This window comes from Onychostoma macrolepis, chromosome 07 (genome assembly GCF_012432095.1).
Source record: "Onychostoma macrolepis isolate SWU-2019 chromosome 07, ASM1243209v1, whole genome shotgun sequence".
NCBI classification, from domain to species: Eukaryota; Metazoa; Chordata; class Actinopteri; order Cypriniformes; family Cyprinidae; genus Onychostoma; species Onychostoma macrolepis.
Window position 1 is genome coordinate 14,073,675 of NC_081161.1, and position 15,181 is coordinate 14,088,855.

General features: G+C 37.2%; 1 long non-coding RNA gene across 1 annotated transcript; it reads right to left on the minus strand.

Moving 5' to 3' along the window:
* Positions 1-804: 804 nt before the first annotated feature.
* On the minus strand, positions 805-6,251 carry LOC131543337 (uncharacterized). Its single transcript, XR_009271887.1, has 5 exons — positions 5,696-6,251; positions 5,091-5,107; positions 4,939-4,970; positions 1,422-1,507; positions 805-1,313 (listed from the first exon to the last, which is right to left on the minus strand). It is a non-coding gene; the product is annotated as an uncharacterized LOC131543337 (long non-coding RNA).
* Positions 6,252-15,181: the final 8,930 nt, after the last annotated feature.

Consider the following 15,181-nt stretch of genomic DNA (forward strand, 5'->3'; position numbering starts at 1 on the left):
CCTTAATCGCAGTATTGCCGCTCTGACCAAAGTGCGCATGCGCTTGTGACATGAATAACGTGACACGCACCTGTAATAATACGGAGATTAGAAACGATGGAGGGGAAGAAAGCATCGCATTCTGAGGAAAACACAACAAGCTGCCAGCAGTCTCTGTTCCTTACCTCATCCAGAAACGGCGAGTAGAACGTGACGGCAGCGTATAGGCAAACAAATTCCATCACATTTCTATGGCGCCGAAAAAGCGTGGAATACAGCCATACAAAATCATTATGCATTAGACGTAAATAAATTAAAACAGCGACCAACACTGCTCTTTCTAAGTCCATCATTTGTGCTGTTCAGTGGGGTATGTGAATAATGGCAGTAAAAAATTAACCACAATTCTTAGCGAATAATAAGAATAATGGAAATTGCATGTAAACGGGAGTAAGAGCTTTGCTCTTGACATGTAAACATCATAATGCGATTAAGTCCTTACTCTGATTATTGGAAATAATCGCAATATTCGTGCGCATGTAAACGCAGCCCTGCTGGAAAAACCAGCATAGACCAGCATAGCTGGTCATACCAGCAAGACCAGCATATGTTGTGTTTTGGTGCTGGTATTATGCTGGTGACCAGCATGGGATGCTGGTGGTATGCTGGTGACCAGCATGGGATGCTGGTGGTACGCTGGTGACCAGCATGGGATGCTGGTGGTACGCTGGTGACCAGCATGGATGCTGGTGACCAGCATGGGATGCTGGTGGTAGCTGGTGACCAGCATGGGATGCTGGTGGTAAGCTGGTGACCAGCATGGGATGCGGATGCGGTTGCCGGACTCTTGTGAATTACGGGAGTGAATGATGCGCTAGAATCGGCCCGAATACGCTGGCCGAGTCCGGTTGCCGAAACTGAGCCGACACTGCCGGCATCAGGCCACAATCACACCAGCATAGATTATACAATTAGTCTGGATACCAAATGGAAATGTATATGAAATACAAACCAATATTAATTTAATTAATAACAACAAAACAAAAATTTACCAAAACAATATTATATATATATATATATATAGCCTACATGGAAAAAAAAAAACTGTTCATGTAATTAATTGGTTCTCTAAAAACTACAAAAAATGTATTATTAAAGCCAGTATTTTTTTTAACAATGTTGTTTCCACAAATATTACACACACCATAGAATGACACCATATAAATGTAAAAACTATGAGAATTTATTTGAATTTATTATTGAAAATTTGACATTAACAAATGCATAAAAAACACTTTAGAACCTCTAAGAACTCCCAGGACCTCAGGTTTATCCTAAAAGAGGACAGAAAAAAAGGAAAGAGAGATAAAGAGGGGATACATATAGACACAGTTAGTCAGATCTCAGTGAACTCAATGGTAAATGGTAAATTTGGAGCATACCTTAAGAAGAATTTCTTTGTTTTAGGACCTGCTCTCTTCTTCCATGCCTTCTGTTTATAAACTTCTCAGTTTCTCCATCCAGCACACTGCAGTATTTGCAGAAAAATAAATAAATATATATTTATAAAAAATATACATCAGAATCAGAAAGAGCTTTTATTGCCAAGTATGCTTGCACATACAAACAATTTCTTTTAGTGTCAAAAGCATCCAGTTCACAGAGACAACAACAGCACACAGACAATAAAAATAAGATGAGAATAAAAGGCATTTAACTGTTCTGTAGATTTATTTTTGGTACTTAAGTACTTTTAAAAGCAAGTACCTCTGTGCTTTTACTAAAGTAAAATTCTGTCTTTACAACTTTCACTTGTAATGGAGTAATATTTGACCAGCAGTATCTGTACTTTCACTCAAGTAATGGAGTTGTGTACTTCGTCCGCCTCTGGTTTCCATGCGTGACGAAATTTCAGACTCTGTGTGCAAAGACCTTAACAGTTAATAATATTTTATTTCAATATTTATTTTAAAATTCCAGTTAAAGTTTTAGTAATTTTGTTGTGCGTTTTTATATATATATATATATATATATATATATATATATATATATATATTTTTTTTTTCATTAAGCTTTAGTTGTTATTATAGCACTTTAACAAACTTAATTTTGAGCTTAATTTTGTTAAATGTTTAGTTAAAATTTGTTGTGCGTTTTAGTCATTTTATTATTATTTTTTTATATATCTATATAGTTTTAGTGTTTAGTATAAGTTAATGTTTTTTTTAAGTAATGAATTTGTTTATTTTACTTTATTGTATTTTTTAAATGTATTTTATTTATTTATTATTATTATGTTTTGTTTTTTGATGTGAAGACAAACTCCTTCATTCTGGCACATTCATAAATGACCCTGTCGATCATTCATTCACAATGACTTGGATTGGAGTGATTATAACTTGGCACTATTGAAAGAAAAAATAAATATGTATTTAATCATATTTGAGTGATGCATATTAGCAGGGTTTATGCAGATTTTATGAAGGTAAAGAAAAATGTAAGATTTAAGGGATAAACTGAATGCAGCATGTCAATATGGTCTCTAAATGCAAATTAATAACACTTCAAAGTTTGAAAATACAACTTTCAACAGATCTCCATTACTTTTTCATTCTTTTAACAAAGTGTGTAACTAAATAACATTTACTGAACCTTCTGATCACACTTCAATAAACCGATGCTCTTCCTCAGTATTTCTGTCTTGTTTTGCAGTGCACTTTATACAAAGTCTTGTTTTCTGAGAAACTGATCAAAATAAAGTGATTTCACGATCAAAACGAACAAATATCTGCCAATGGGCTCAGAAAAATCTCATTAATTCAAAGGGAAAAAACTTAATTTTGTTCAATTTCAAGGAAAACAGGACTTAATATGTGACCCTGGACCACAAAACCAGTCATAAGGGTAATTTTTTTTAGATTATTTTACATTTAACTATTTGACAACAACTATTTGAAAATCTGGGGAAGAAACTGTTCTTGTGCCTGGCTGTCCTGGTATATACAGTGAGGAAAATAAGTATTTGAACACCCTGCTATTTTGCAAGTTCTCCCACTTAGAAATCATGGAGGGGTCTGAAATTGTCATCGTAGGTGCATGTCCACTGTGAGAGACATAATCTAAAAAAACAAATCCAGAAATCACAATGTATGATTTTTTAACTATTTATTTGTATGATACAGCTGCAAATAAGTATTTGAACACCTGTCTATCAGCTAGAATTCTGACCCTCAAAGACCTGTTAGTCTGCCTTTAAAATGTCCACCTCCACTCCTTTTATTATCCTAAATTAGATGCACCTGTTTGAGGTTGTTAGCTGCATAAAGACACCTGTCCACCCCGTACAATCAGTAAGAATCCAACTACTAACATGGCCAAGACCAAAGAGCTGTCCAAAGACACTAGAGACAAAATTGTACACCTCCACAAGGCTGGAAAGGGCTACGGGAAATTGCCAAGCAGCTTGGTGAAAAAGGTCCACTGTTGGAGCAATCATTAGAAAATGGAAGAAGCTAAACATGACTGTCAATCTCCCTCGGACTGGGGCTCCATGCAAGATCTCACCTCGTGGGGTCTCAATGATCCTAAGAAAGGTGAGAAATCAGCCCAGAACTACACGGAGGAGCTGGTCAATGACCTGAAAAGAGCTGGGACCACCGTTTCCAAGATTACTGTTGGTAATACACTAAGATGTCATGGTTTGAAATCATGCATGGCACGGAAGGTTCCCCTGCTTAAACCAGCACATGTCCAGCCCGACTTAAGTTTGCCAATGACCATTTGGATGATCCAGAGGAGTCATGGGAGAAAGTCATGTGGTCAGATGAGACCAAAATATAACTTTTGGTCATAATTCCACTAAACGTGTTTGGAGGAAGAAGAATGATGAGTACCATCCCAAGAACACCATCCCTACTGTGAAGCATGGGGTGGTAGCATCATGCTTTGGGGTGTTTTTCTGCACATGGGACAGGGCGACTGCACTGTATTAAGGAGAGGATGACCGGGGCCATGTATTGCGAGATTTTGGGGAACAACCTCCTTCCCTCAGTTAGAGCATTGAAGATGGGTTGAGGCTGGGTCTTCCAACATGACAATGACCCAAGCACACAGTCAGGATAACCAAGGAGTGGCTCTGTAAGAAGCATATCAAGGTTCTGGCGTGGCCTAGCCAGTCTCCAGACCTAAACCCAATAGAGAATCTTTGGAGGAGCTCAAACTCCGTGTTTATCAGCGACAGGCCAGAAACCTGACTGATCTAGAGAAGATCTGTGTGGAGGAGTGGGCCAAAATCCCTCCTGCAGTGTGTGCAAACCTGGTGAAAAACTACAGGAAACGTTTGACCTCTGTAATTGCAAACAAAGGCTACTGTACCAAATATTAACATTGATTTTCTCAGGTGTTCAAATACTTATTTGCAGCTGTATCATACAAATAAATAGTTAAAAATCATACATTGTGATTTCTGGATTTTTTTAGATTATGTCTCTCACAGTGGACATGCACCTACGATGACAATTTCAGACCCCTCCATGATTTCTAAGTGGGAGAACTTGCAAAATAGCAGGGTGTTCAAATACTTATTTTCCTCACTGTATGTGTGTGTGTGTGTGTGTGTGTCAGTCTGGTATATGTGGCACAAGTTTGCCTATTTAAACATGAAGCTGGTTTTCCTAACTTGGCATAAAGACCAGGTAGGAAGAAAAAGTAATCACAAAAATATTAGAAGAAATGTAGCAGGAACATTATTACACTATTCACATAATATGTTGTGTAATTAAATAATTAAAATTCACTAACAAACTACAAAATACATAACTTTTAAAACAGATCAGATAATGCAAGCCTGTTAAATAAATAAATAAATAAATAACTGCTGCATGACATATATTTAATGAACCTAAATAAAAAAAAAATTGAGAAAATGTTTGACAGTCAGCTTAAAAAATATATACTTACAAAGCCAAAGCCTGTGCTGTGCTGTGGAGCAGCTACTGACACACAAACAAAGGGGAGCAAAAGAAAAAGCCTCACTCAATATCAGATAATGTTTGTACAAACTGAACATGGCAAATCCAAGATGCAGGATGACTGCTTGACTGATCACTTACAACAATCGGATGACAATCTGAAAAAAGAAAGAAAAAAAATAATAAATATTTTCATTTTTGAAAATAATTATAACTTTACTTGAATATGACTTTTATTTCTTCCCTGGTGTATACACATGCATACATGTTTTACTTTTATAGTAATTATTTGTTATTAAAAAGCAGAAATATTATTATTTTTACTATTATTATCTCATAAGGATAGGCTACATTGGCTTGTGTGAGTCTTCTGTCTCTCGCTCGCTCTACCACACACGCTGAGAGAGAGAGAGAGAGAGCGCTCAGTGTGCGTCAGTGTCGCTCGCTCTCACTCAGACAAATCTGTGGGACAACACTGCTTAAATGTGAAAATATTAATTGTAAATGGCTACATTTTTTTAAACTAACGTTACCTTGACCGACATGAATGTGAAACGAAATCAATTCTAGCAGATCTGCGCAAATGACGTCACACAGAACGGCATTAACGGTAATTAACGGAGCTGAAGAGCGGGCTGTACAAAATAAAGACGGAACGGCTCGTTTGAACAGTGAACAGTAGGCTTATGGTACATTTAAATGACAGGCCGTCGATTTTATACTTGTGTACACAAAAAATACTTTACCTCGTGAAAGCTCTCCCATCAGGCGACGTCCACTCAGCGTCACGTGACGACCGCAGCTTATATAACCTCCGGTTCTTTCGCGGGCTTTGCACGTGAGGTGTCAAATAGTTAAAGTTACATTTATATCTATTGATTTTTTTTTTTTTGCCAGGAAAAATATAACATGAGGTAATGATTGTAGCCTAGCATCTTAGATTATTTAAAAAAAAAAAAAAAAAATTAAATAAAATTAAATAAATTACACACACACACACACGTTTGTTTTTGTGAAAAGTGGGGACATCCCATAGGCGTAATGGTTTTTATACTGTACAAACTGTATGTGCTATTGTCCTACACCAACCCTACACCTAAACCTACCCCTTACAGGAGACTTTCTGCTATTTCAGATTTTCAATACACTCCACTCTGCGTGATTTATAAGCGTTTTGAAAAGTGGGGACATGGGGGAATGTCCTGAAAAGTCACCTTCTCCTTGTAATACCTGTCATACCCTTGTCATTATACACATCTATGTCCTGATTTGTCACAAAAATGCAGTAGCCCTTCACTGCAGAACAAAGGCGCATACACACACACACACACACACACACACACACACACATATATATATATATATATATTGTTACAGTTATTAATAATAAAGTTTCACTCACTGATTTCAGAAGATTTGCTGTGGTACTTTTATTTGGACATAATAAAATCACTATTATAACATCTGAAATCATATTTTGTAAAGTTTACCACTTCTTACTGAGGTATCAGTTTTGCAATCACACACAGTCAGAAAGTGTCAATTTAGATTAAGGGAACATTTTTAAATTATAAGCAAAGTCCATTTGAGGTCAGCCTAAAAATTAATAGAAATATTAAAATAATAATAAAATTGAATAAATAACTTTGACAGGCAAAAGGTTTACAACTTTAAAGTATTTTGTTTAAAAATATATATTTTTGTAATTTTATAATTCAGCCTAATTGATTGATTGTGTGTGTACAGTTTTATTTTTTTTATTTTTAATTGTGGGGACCAAATATTCAGATAAGGAGTAAAACCTGAATTTTTGACATTTTAGGACTGAGACTTCTGGCCCACAGTCGGGCTGAATGTGGCTAAATGTGCCGTTTCTCAACCAGAATCGGGCCAGATCCACAGATCCACAGATCCAAAACCTAGCCAAATCTGGCAACCATTACTGTGCCAGGCCGGACCTGGCTCAGTTCTGGCAAGCCGCTGCCGAGTGAGCCGACACTCAGCCGCATTCGGCCTGATTCCGATGCTTAGATGCTGGTGACCAGCATCACCAGCTAGACCATGCTGGGTGACCAGCATCACCAGTAAGACCAGGCTGGTAGACCAGCATCACCAGCAAGACCATGCTGGTTGACCAGAATCACCAGCAAGACCAGTAGACCAGCATCACCAGCAAGACCATGCTGGTGACCAGCATCACCAGCAAGACCATGCTGGTAGACCAGCATCACCAGCAAGACGTCTTGCTGGTCCACCAGCTAAACCAGCACCAAACCAGCATATACCAGCATAAACCAGCATAGGAATTACGCTGGTCTATGCTGGTTTTTCCAGCAGGGAGTGTCGAGATCCCGAAGCGCAGATGTTTCGAAACACTGCTCCGAAGCGTGATTCGAAACACCCATGTCACGTGACTAAGGCGATTCGAAGCATCGGGGCGTGTCACAAGTGTTTCGAGACTTGGCATACCTGCCGAATCAGCGTTTGATTGACAGGGTTAAGTGAAGTTAACGCATCTTCACTTCGTGGGTTTTTGTGAGAGGAGAAAGATTTTGCGATATAGTGATATTTATAGTGTAATCTTGTTAATTATATTTAGGCTAGATGAAAAGTTATTATTAAGATATTGATAGATATAGGCTATAGACATTGACAGATAATTAGGATAAATATACTGATACATTCATATAGACATACATATACATTAATATAAGTTAGATAGTGACAAGCAAGTTAGAGATAGGATATCATAGGCTAATTGATACATAGATTATTTCATACTGATAGATTACATAATAATGGAAGCTCCATGCAAGAGATGCCATGCATCTGTGGTGTGGGAGCATTTCCATTTGGAAACACAAAATAAAGTGAGATGTATGTATTGTGATAGGGAGCTAGCCTACTGTAATAATACAACATCCACGATGGGCCATTTGAGGAGCACTCATCCTGGCCTTTTAGGGGGTGCAGAGAATGGTAACATTGTCCCTGTACCTAGGCCTGCTATTGACACTGCCGGGCCATCTAAGCAAGACATACATTGTATGAAATCTAATTCAGATCACAAAGTGTTGAGACACTGTTTAGAAAATCCATATTTTAAAATAAAAATCTTTATATGTAAAAAAAAAAAAAAAAAGAAGTCAGACATTGTGGCTTGATGTTTTTCATTAATGTTCATTTTTCATGACCAAAATAACATTTATTCATAAAGAGTTCATTCAGATGTCAGACCGATGTTTCAACACATTAGAATAGCAGAACAATAAAAACACAAATTCTAAATGCTTATTATAATTTTATGAATTACTGCTTCACCCGGGATTCGAAACCAGGGTGACAGCATTCCAGTCATGAACACTAACCACTCCCCCAAATCACTTGGTGAACCAACGAACACAACATAGGTTATAATTCGTATATTCGCCTAATTGCTTCTCTGTCAAAACTGTTTCAGAGCAATACTTGAAAATGACCACTAGGTGTCACCGTAGAGACGGGTGTCGAATTGCTTCGAAGCCTCGACACATTTGCTTCGACTGTTTCAGTGTTTCACGAAGCCTCGCTTTGCCCACCACTACATATTACAACAATTTACACTTAACTAAGAATAATGGTCAAATTTAGAACTGTTAATATTCTAAGATAAGATCTTCTTTATGACGTATGCAGCCTACAAATGCGACCTCCGGAGGATGCAGCCTTCCGTTTGAGAAACGGCCTATGTCTATGCTTATACCCCTCATTGAATGGGCTAGTTATATATCTCCGCCATCTTGGATTTCCGGCCTAGCGAGTGTGTGCATAGATACTTCCGGTGTTGTGCCGAATTTCGACTCCCCCTCGCGTGCACGCGCGTGACGTCAATTGATGACTTCGGTGCAGCTGTTTTATTTTTTTGTTTGTTTACAGAGATTTTCAACAGTGTTTTTTAAAAACCGCTGATTACTGCAGGCTTCGACAGTTTAAGCAATAGGCTACAGGATATTATGTCCTGCATGTTGAAGGAATAAACTTGGAATAAAATATTATGTACAATATATTATTTATTAGTTTAAAATGTTATTATTATTTAAAATATTTACTTTAAAATATTACATTTATTTAATTTATTAAAATATTATTAGCTACATTTATTCCCATTTTGCAGTGTTTATTTACTATGCAGTCCAATAAGCCTATATGTGCAATACGTTCAACCTAATTTTGTAGCCTACATAGATTATTCTTAACTCTGCCAGTACATTTATCACTTTGATTTCATTCTGACTGATATTTTCCATAGATGATCACTGGCTGCCTAGTCAACTGAAGTGGGCAAATTAGTTGGTGTCTGTCCCAACATCTACCTATACACAACTTTGTAATTTGATGAGGCACACTTTATGACTTCATAACTGAATTTTGGTGAAAAAATACATAAATAAATGCATGTAAAATGCCTAAGTGATAAATCATTCAGGAATGTTTTTATTTGCTACCACTGAATGAGAATGTCATTGCATTGATCACAGGCCACCCTGTTATCTACATGTGTCAGCTATATAAAAATGGTTATTTTATTGCATCTGCAAAGTTGGTGTTTGTCTCTCTTTTGTATTAGGATGTCCAATGAACTGGTCAGAAACACATAAGATGAAGCACAAGAACTCTAATAGGTTTACAGAAATATACAATCAATAAAACAAATAAATAAACAAACTTCTCAACACTTGAAAATAAATTTATTTTTTGTCAGACAATCAGGGTATTTTCCTGAGGTTTTGTAACTTGTAATTTGTTTGTAAATGTCTGGATCCACGGGTCAACACAATGAATCAAACAAGCAAACAAACAAACATAATTGCCAGGTAGCCTATACAGTGATACACCCTATAGGATGCTATCTGAGGAGAACCAGAGAAATCCAAATATTACCTTCTTTATATGTTTACAGGATTTATATCACTTCAAATGCAAATAAGATCTACACTGCTACTATACTATAAATGTTAACTGTGCCAGTGCATTTGAAACTTACATATGTTTGGGTCAGGTAAATGAATGAAATACACTAATCCCTACTGTTAAAAATACATGTGCTGCTTATAGACAGATAATGATTTATTAATGATTTATTTGAGTGGTTTGTGTTTGAATGAAGAGATCCCCATATAGCATAGACTGACCAACCACTGACGGTGAACCGCATAATCAAGAAAAAAGCAATCTCCGTGTTGTATCTTGATGAATTTATTACGCAATAATGTAGGATAGGGGTGGGCGATATGGCAAAAATATCATATCACAATTTTTTTTTTTAACAATCACGATTCACGATTTTATCACGATTCTTTGTAATGTTGGTTTTACTATTTTGCAAGTTGTCTGAGCATTACAGCCAAACTAATTTCCCTATTATAAAGACAAAGCCTTTCAAGGTAACAAAAATATTAAAAAAAGAATGGCGGGTATTTAGGCCAAAGTGGGCGAAGATAAAAATCTTTATCATTATTTTATCTTTCTTACTAAAAAATGAGAAAAGATACACATTACAAATACAAGTATTATACAAATAAAACAGGCACAATAGGTGTATTTAGCAGGAGCATTCAAGAAATTGAACGCTATATAGATTGATTCCTATTAAATCAACTGTATTAACGTTTTTCAGTCAAGAGTAGTGAGTGATTTTTCTCTTTGTGTTTTGGTGTTTTATTAACATTAAAGGAATAATTAACCCCAAAATAAAAAGTGTTTTATATTTATACCATCATTTACTCACTCAAAAGTTGCTTTAAACCTGAACTAGTTTCTTCTGCTGAACATAAATGCTATTTTGAGGAACGTGGAAAACCAAACAGTTGCTGTGTTTCTCAGTCCCCAGTGACCTATTCCATAGTTTTTTTTTTTTTTTTTCTTGCTATCAAAGTCAATGTGGACCAGCAACTGTTTGGTTACCCACGTTCTTCAAAATATCTTCTTTTGTGTTCAGCACAAGAAATAAATTAATACAGGTTTGGGACAACATGTGAGAGTAAATAATGACAGAAATTAAATTTTAGGGTGAACTATCCCTTTGATGACAGATGACAGTTGGCAGCATCTTCAATACTGCCCCTTTAAGAGATGCACGCATCCGGTTTCACTCAGCTGTTTACATTCATTTTAGACATAACCAATGGAGTCTATACATAAACCTTGTGTGTTTTGTCAGTATTAGTGTAAAAGATAACTTAGTTCAGTGATCAGGCGCTGTTTGACAGGATTTTAGTGCGCGCGCTTCAGGTGTACGGTCTCAGAAAAAGCACATGTCAGACCAGCGCTTGAATAAAACATTAACTGGCAAGGCTTTAAAGTCGGCATGAAATGGAAGTAGCGATTGGGTGCTTCGAAATCGCATACTTCCCTACTATATAGTATGCGAAAAACAGTATGCGATGCGAGTGTTGTGAACTTTTATCTTCTACGAAGCAGAGACCAGGAGACGTTGGGATATCTTTCATCCAGAAGTTACTCTTTATTGAGAACTCGCTGCGCGTCGCTGTAGTCATCCAAGTCTAAACTAAAGCAGTGATACATTGTAGTTTTAAATACATTTAGGGGGCAGTGCTTAGGAATGGAGACCAAGCACCTGGGTGACGACTTTAAACAAAGCATGCAAATGAGAAAGACAGACCCAATCAACAACACTCGATTGCATTGATAATCCAATCAGTCTAACGATTCATGTCTGGGCCAGGGGGCTCCGAAAGCCATTTGCAGAACAAAAGATTAGAGTCTGGCTCATTTGGCTCATTTCACTTACAATAGGAGAACAGGAACTGGCAGGGACCTCTTGCATCTGATGTAGTGATCTGACTCATGTCACCATTTTTCACCTTAAATGCTAAATACAAGGTATATAACTTCTTCAGTTTGTACACTATTACATTGGAATCTAAATTAAACATTTAAATAAATTTGTAATCCCACAGAGTAGTATGTCCGAATTCATAGTATTCGAAAAATAGTAGGCGAGAAGTACCCGGATGACCTACTACTTCCTTCCGAATTCTGTAGTAGGCATACGATGGACACTTTACTATCCCATGAGGCCGCGTCATATTCGAAAAATGGCGGAAAGCCGCGACGCGGCTGTCTTCAAGTGTAAAGTACCTCAGGGAAAAACATTTTTGATGTTCATTGTGGTTAACTTGTAACTTACTTGTTTAACATCATCCAAGTAAACGACTGTCTTGTTGAGGGTTTAACAAACAGATGAAACTACGTCAACCTCAATGTAGTACATCAGCTTGTTAACGTTGCTTTCTTTAAATAGACGGTTCGTTAAGCGTTAAGAATTTAAATCATTAACGATATTCGCGCAGTGAAGTGGGTTCTTTAAATTTGCGCGCTGTTGTGAAGACGCATGACACGTGACAACAACAACAATTCCAGTCATACTACCCTCATTCATACTATATAGAACGTACTTTTTTAACGGTCGAGTAGTACGTTCGAATTCAAATGTAGTACCTACACAAGTAGTATGCGATTTCGGACGCAGCCTTTGTCTTTATAATAGGGAAATTAGTTTGGCTGTAATGTTCAAACAGCTTGCAAAATAGAAAATCCAACATGACAAAGAATTGTGATAATACTGTGAATCATGATATTTCTAAAACAATTGTGATATTTTTGCCATATCGCCCCCCCCCAATTTTGACCCTGCCCCTCCGGAGGTCTGTGCACGCCACTGCCTCTGAGTTCTCCTAGACGCAGCGCTGCGCTTTTGCCCGTCGTGTGATTAATTAATTAATTAATTTTTTTGACTAGATAATTATCAAGTGTTAAAAAATAGAAGCAAATAAAGTGTGCGAGTACACATACAATATCCATATGTATGTAATTTTAATGCTATGGCATTGTGTAGGTATTTAAAGATGGCCATCTTATAGATCAATATAGTAAATAATATTAATATTTGTATTCCAAAGTAAAGCACTAGCTCTCTTTCAGTATCCATTTTGAAAACTATCGGTTGATTAATCGGTATCGGCCAGTGTGGTCCAACCTAGCTATCGGTATCGGTAAAATCCACTATCGGTCGACCTCTAGAGGAGACCATTACAATAATCCACCCTGCTGGTGATAAAGGCATGAACAAGTTTCTCCAAGTCTTGACTGGAAACAAAACATCTAATTCTTGCAATGTTTTTGAGATGATAGTATGCTGATTTAGTTACTGCTTTGACATGACTACTAAAACTAAGGTCTGTCTCCAGAAACACCCCAAGATTTTTTACTTGGTTTTTAGTTGATTGACCCCTAGAGTCAAGGTACGCATTCACCTTGAGAACTTCATCTTTGTTTCCAAATGCAATGACTTAAGTTTTCTCCTTGTTTAACTGAAGAAAGTTCTGGCACATCCAACAGTTTATTTCATCAATGCATTGGCAGAGGGAGTCAATGTGGCTATAGTCATTTGGAGATAAGGCTAGGTAAATCTGGGTATCATCAGCATAGCTGTGATAGGCAATTTGGTTCTCTCTCATTATTTGACTTAGTGGGAGCATATACAGGCTAAACAAGAGCGGTGCAAGAATTGAGCCTTGTGGGACTCCGCATGTCATGGATGTCCACTTAGACTTGTGCTCTCCTATACTTACATAATAACTTCTCCCTTCTAAGTATGACCTGAACCATTTGAGTACCATCCCAGAAAGCCCAACCCAGTTTTTCAGTCTCTCTAGAAGTATGTTATGATCGACAGTGTCAAACGCAGCACTAAGATCTAGTAGTACCAGCACTGATATTTTGCCAGAATCAGAATTGAAGCGAATATCATTTATTATCTTAATAAGCGCGGTCTCTGTGCTATTATGTGCTTGGAAACTAGGGCTGTCGCGATAACCGCAATATCGCAATACCGCGCTATTGATGAGCATAACCGCAGAGAAATGCAACAACCGCAGCAACCGCGATATTTCAGTATTTTCTTTTTCGTAAGGTTACGCCCTTCTTGTTTTACACTTCGTGCATGTGTACTGAATATTGGTAATGATAACAATGTGTATCATGCTGATTTGCACAGAGGCTCAGTAAATTTGCACTTAACAAGCCTAAACAGACAGCGAATGAGAGAGAGATCGACTGATCGCGTGCGATTACCTGCGTCTGTCCTTCAGGCCAAATCATATGTAAAAATAGGTTGTCATGTCCAAGGAAAGCTAAATCTGTCTTAGCATCGATGCTCTGCTGGTCATCTGAGCCTTTAAAAGTGGCGCTCAAAGTTAAAATGATTTAAACAGCGTGTTTCATTACAAATCTCTGAATGAATCAGCGCTTTTGAACGTGTAGTTGAATGAAGACTCACTCAAAGACAGTCTCTTGCCGCCACCTTGAGGCGAAACAATGAAACTGCACTGACTGACAGCCCGTCTAGAACACCCAGGTGAAATATCAACAGAAAAAGTATCTTGTCAGTCAGATTTGAGGATCAGAACTAACTGTTATAGGCTAACAATATACTAATGATCTTATTGTCAGGTTTAAGTTTTGTTATGTGGACCGTTATTTTGTCATTCTCTTCTGTTTACTTCACTTCCTGTTTCAACGCGATTTAGTTTCGGTTTTATTGGTTTCTGAATGACCTCCTTACATCGTAACACATACACACACAGATTATATATATATACATATATACATATACGCGGTAATACCGCATACCGCGCTATTAAGCCACTCAAAATTACCGCAAGGGAAATCCCTTAACCGCGACAGCCCTATCGGAAACCAGATTGAAAATTGTCCAGGTATCCATTTGAGTTTAAGTAGTTGTTCAGCTGATTAAAAACTACCTTTTCAATAATCTTACCTATGAAAGGAAGATTTGATATTGGTCTATAGTTGTTCAACATTGTGTTATCAAGGTTGCGCTTTTTCAGAAGGGGCTTATCAACTGCAGTTTTCAGCGAGTTTGGAAAGTCCCAGAAAGAAGTGAGGCGTTCACTACTTCTAAGAGAGATCTGCTTCTAAACAGTTAAGCACACTTTTGAAAAAAGATGTGGGAAGTGTGTCAAGATAGCATGTTGACGATGTAAGGTGCTGTACTGTTTCTTTCAAAATTTTGCTATCAATTGCTTCAAAAACAGACATAGTCTGTTTACATAGACATAGTCACTTCTTTTTGAAATTGTGGTCGAATCTGTGTGACCTCTACAAAACTAGATATGCCAATCTCCTTTCTGATATTACTGATCTTCTCA